Raw genomic sequence first — 5,183 nt, 5'->3', positions numbered from 1 at the left:
CTTTTATGGTTTTTAATTGTCTGTATAAGCTGTCCAAAACCAAGTACTGTCTTAGACTTTTGTTTGCTAAGTTGATCTCTTGTTACTTGTTCGTTTCTAGGGTGAGCCAAAGAAAAAGAAGACAACTAAAATTGAGAAGTACTGGGATTGGGAACTAGCCAACGAGACAAAACCGCTATGGGTAAGCCTAATAGCTTTAAAGTGTGTTTTGTCTTCGTTTAATATGTTTGCTGATTAGTTTGTGTCTTTGAATTGGAAGTGGAAAAAGAAGAGTACAATGAGTTCTACAAAAAAGCTTCCAGTGAGTTCTTGGATCCACTTACTTCACAACAGTGGTCCTTATCCTTAGACATTATTTACATACATGTCAATTTATAAATTCTCCGACTTGTGCTTACTAGTTATATTGTCTTGAATATCAAAGGGTGAGGTTGAGTTCAGGAGCATTTTGTAACAACGAGGATGTTGCAATTCAGAATTTACAAACCTACAAAGAAAAGAAGTTGGGTGATATCAGTAAAGAAGATTTGGAACTTAGTAAGTATTATTTTCGTCAAACCTCGTGCAAATTGTTTGTAACAAATTCTGTCTTTTCTCGCAGGAGATGAAGATATATGAAGTAAAGGAAAGGGAAGCTAAAGAAGAGTTTAACCTTCTCTGTGACTGGATAAAACAGCAACTCAGATGAAAAAGTTGCTAAAGTCCAAGTCTCAAATCGTTTGAGCTCTTCTTCTTGTGTGTTTGTCTCGGGCAAATTCGGGTGGTCAGCTAATATGGAAAGGTTAGTATATTAGCAAAAGCAAGGTTAATACAGAGGCAGAATATTAGTTATGGGGGGTCAAAACAAATTTCCTTAGTAAACCAAAAAATATTGAAAACAAAATTTCATCAAAAAAACAAACGTTTATATGGAAGAAAAGGTGAAAAAATTCATAAAAAACTAGAGTAATAAGATTGTGTCAAAAAACAATAATGAGGTTTAACTTAGTTTAGAGGTTTATTTTTATTTCTTGAATTAATTGGGAGTAAGGTGTTGTAGTTTTAGAATTTTGGTTGGATTTTAGTTGGATACATATTTGATGGATAATAAGTTTGTGCATGTTATGTTGATATCTTGAATTACTTTAGATGATCTTATCGGGAAGATGAATGTGATAGAAAGAAGTGCTTGATCGTCAAAAAGGAAGCGACAGTGGAGGAGTACGTCGTGGTGGTGTATACGGAGGAGGAGGATACACAGAAGTTATGGATCTTTGTTAACTATTTTTACTTGCTTCCTCCAATTTTTGTTTCTCACCATTCCTTAGTTCCTTGCGTGTTATTACTTGTTTTTTTATATTCTTCTTTGATTCTTTGCATATTTACTTGTTCACATGCATACATACACATTCATAATTGCTTCTTTGTTTCATTGTCTTCTTCCTTGTTTCCTTGCTACTCAGTTTCTTTGTTACATTGTCTCCTTGCTTCTCTGGTTCTTGATTCATTTTCTTCTTCCTTGTCTCCTTGCTTCTCTATTTCTTTGATTCATTTTCTTCTTCCTTGTCTCTTTGTTTCTCTGTTTCTTTGTTTCATTGTCTCCTTGCTTCTCAATTTCTTTGTTTCATTGTCTCCTTGCTTCTCTGGTTCTTGATTCATTGTCTTCCTCCCTGTTTCCTTGCTTCTCTGTTTCTTTGATTCATTGTCTCCTTGCTTCTCAGTTTCTTTGTTTCATTGTCTCCTTCCTTGTTTTCTTGCTTCTCTGTTTTTATGATTTATTGTCTTTTTCCTTGTTTCTTTGTTTCTTTGATTCATTGTCTTCTTCCTTGTTTCATTGCTTCTTTGCTCCATTGATTGTACACTTTCATAACTGCTACTTGCTACCCTCTTTTCTGCCTCCATTATTTACTTATTTGCTTCCTTCTTTTATTTCGTCATCCATTGTTTCATTACCATCCTTAACTTGCGTGCTTATTTGCTCACTAACTGTCTCAGTCTAATGTTCCATATATAGAATTATCTATTTTGCTTTGATAGTGATACTACTTTACAGAATGGAGACTCTTGAGCATGATCTGTCAAGAAAATTTCCGCGTCCTCATTACTCTTTCTGCCACATAGACCATATCTATTTATACCAGCCTCTCAGAAACTTACTTGAAAGACCAAAGATCAGGTTCTATGATCATTCTTCTCTCTAGATATTTTATTTGTTGGTTTTAAGTTTTCAGGGTTTGCGACATTGAGTCTAGTCTACTCGCAACCAGACTCGGGACTACCGCATATCTCTGGCACAAGGTTTGAGTACGTGTTTTCCCCAAAATATACAACAGGTTGATTTGATGTCATAGTTTCTATACCAAATCAGATAAGGTATAACTGAAACTAAAAGGTAAAAAGGTCTTTAGTGTTTCAATACTTTGAAATTTACGAACATGGACCACTACAAGTTAGCTTATCATATATCTGCTTTACAATGTTAGGTTTATACCAATTATTCTCGGCTTCTTCGTAGTCAATAGCCTTGCTTATATTCTCAGTTTTCTTTTGTTTTTTATGTGACAGAATGCAACTTCTCGAGGTGTAGGATGATTAAACTATCAGCATATTGTGGAAAGCTCTTTGCCTCTTTTCTGGAGTAGGAAGCCTCTGATGAATGAAATATTAACATCTCTTCATATGACACTAAAAGGTAAAAGAACTAAGAACCTTTTATTCTCTTCTATTTTATAGTTTGAAATGAATGTTTGAGTACATTATAGTATGATCCACCACAAATTAGCTAATCTATCTGCCATTTTCAATGTTGTTTGTTATTAAACCTTATCATTTCTAAAATCTATAAGCAGTGGTAGAAGTCTCACCTTGGAGTTAAAACAAGAGAACTCCACTTGTAAGTTGTCATTTATTTGATCTCGTAATTATTTTTAATGCATAGGGTAATCTCACTGATGGTACACTATTTCATTTATAGACTGTTTTGGGTTTAACTTTTGGCTGGAAAGGTGAAGACTTTTAACTTTTGTTGTTAGTGTCTTTTGGTTAGTGTAACTGTTCTGAGGAGTGGGCTGATAATTGTTTCTACTTTTCAGATTATTGTGTCCATCAAAAGCCCTAAATCTGACAAGCAATATGTTTGGGAATCGGTAGCTGATAGTAGCTCATATGTGATCAAAGAAGAAACAGACCCTGAAAACATTCTCTATTCAAGTATTCTTACATTTGATCTATATAGTTTAGTTGACTGCTTACTCCCGGGGTGCAGGACGATGATAAGTAAGAATTTGCGGATTCTACGAGGATCAAGAATCTTGTTAAGAATTACTCTCAGTTTGTTGGGTTTCCCATCTATACATGGCAGGAGAAATCAAGGACTATAGAGGTGAGGATGTCAGCTTTTTTTTTAACTATAACAGTGTATTCACGTTGCTTATGTGTTTTAAAACTTTGTTACTCGGTGTAAGTTGAAGAGGAAGACCCAGTGAAGGAAGGAGCAGAGGTAAAACTTTTATGGTTTTTAATTGTCTGTATAAGCTGTCCAAAACCAAGTACTGTCTTAGACTTTTGTTTGCTAAGTTGATCTCTTGTTACTTGTTCGTTTCTAGGGACAAGAACCAGTGAAGGAAGGAGAAGAGGTAAGACTTTTATGGTTTTTAATTGTCTGTATAAGATCTCCAAAACCAAGTACTGTCTTAGAATTTTGTTTGCTAAGTTGATTTCTTGTTACTTGTTCGTTTCTAGGGTGAGCCAAAGAAAAAGAAGACAACTAAAATTGAGAAGTACTGGGATTGGGAACTAGCCAACGAGACAAAACCGCTATGGGTAAGCCTAATAGCTTTAAAGTGTGTTTTGTCTTCGTTTAAAATGTTTGCTGATTAGTTTGTGTCTTTGAATAGGAAGTGGAAAAAGAAGAGTACAATGAGTTCTACAAAAAAGCTTCCATTGAGTTCTTGGATCCACTTGCTCACACGCACTTCACAACAGATGTCCTTCTCCTTATACACTATTTACATGCATACATGTCAATTTATAAATTCTCCGACTTGTGCTTACTTGTTATATTGTCTTGAATATCAAAGGGTGAGGTTGAGTCCAGGAGCATTTTGTAACAACGAGGATGTGAAAACCCCTAAGGCAAAGAACATTCGACTTTACGTGAAGCGTGTGTTTATCTCTGACGATTTTGATGGAGAACCTGTGAGTCTTGTGTATATATTAGTTCTTTCTTTTGTAGAACTCTCTATGGATTTCCCCTGGTTACATTTTTGTCTGACCATGTTTCGTAATCTATACGCAGTTCCCATGATACTTGAACTTTGTGAAGGGTGTGGTGGACTCAGATGATCTTCCTTTTAACGTTTCCAATGAAATTTCTCCAAGAAAGCAGGATTGTAAGTGGTCAACAGTTAGTAGTAATACAAATGTTGATTATATAAGAATCTCACCTCCTATCTAAACTATTTTCTTGATAATATTCAGGTAAGAATCATGAGAAAGGGTCTCATTAGGAAAACCTTTGACAAGCTTGGATGAATATATCGAGAACATGCGAGAGAACCAAAAGGCGATCTACTACCTTGCAACCGATAGCTTAAAGAGGGCCAAGTCCAAAAAGACATCGAGGTATATGCTTCAAGCTTAGGTTTTCATCTTGAAAAGATATTGTCTTGGCACATGATTCTGGTTTGATTTGTTTTCTTACTGCTGGCTTTTCGAATGGTAGGTTCTATACTTGGTTGATGAGGTTGCAATTCAGAATTTACAAATCTACAAAGAAAAGAAGTTGGTTAATATCAGCAAAGAAGATTTGGAACTTGGTAAGTATTATTTTCGTTAAACCTGGTGCATTTGTTTGTAACAGATTGTCTCTTTTCTCGCAGGAGATGAAGATGAAGTAAAGGATGTGACAGTGAAGGAGTACGTCGTGGTGGTGTATACGGAGGAGGATACCACAGAGGTTTCCTCAATTTTTGTTTGTCACCATTCCTTAGTTCCTTGCGTGTTGTTGTTACTTGTTTTCTTATATTCTTCTTTGATTCTTTGCATATTTACTTGTTCACTTGCATTCAAACATGCATACATATTCATAATTGCTTCTTTGTTTCATTGTCTTCTTCCTTGTTTCCTTGCTACTCTGTTTCTTTGTTTCATTGTCTCCTTGCTTCTCTGTTTCTTTGATTCATTGTCTCCTTGCTTCTCTGTTT

At 35.3% G+C, this 5,183-nt stretch overlaps 1 protein-coding gene across 1 annotated transcript in view; it reads left to right on the top strand.

Annotated features, from left to right (window-relative positions):
- Positions 1–98: 98 nt before the first annotated feature.
- LOC111831497 overlaps positions 99–5,183 on the top strand; it is an 11,400-nt gene continuing 6,315 nt past the window's right edge. Inside the window, exons 1-4 of the mRNA XM_023786016.1 lie at positions 99–181; positions 260–301; positions 425–502; positions 602–781. The gene's annotated coding sequence lies outside the window, so the exon portion shown is untranslated. The remainder of the gene's footprint in view (positions 182–259; positions 302–424; positions 503–601; positions 782–5,183) is intronic.

Source organism: Capsella rubella, unplaced genomic scaffold (assembly GCF_000375325.1).
Source record: "Capsella rubella cultivar Monte Gargano unplaced genomic scaffold, Caprub1_0 scaffold_93, whole genome shotgun sequence".
In the NCBI taxonomy this organism is placed as follows: domain Eukaryota; kingdom Viridiplantae; phylum Streptophyta; class Magnoliopsida; order Brassicales; family Brassicaceae; genus Capsella; species Capsella rubella.
This window is presented reverse-complemented; position numbering and strand designations above follow the sequence as displayed.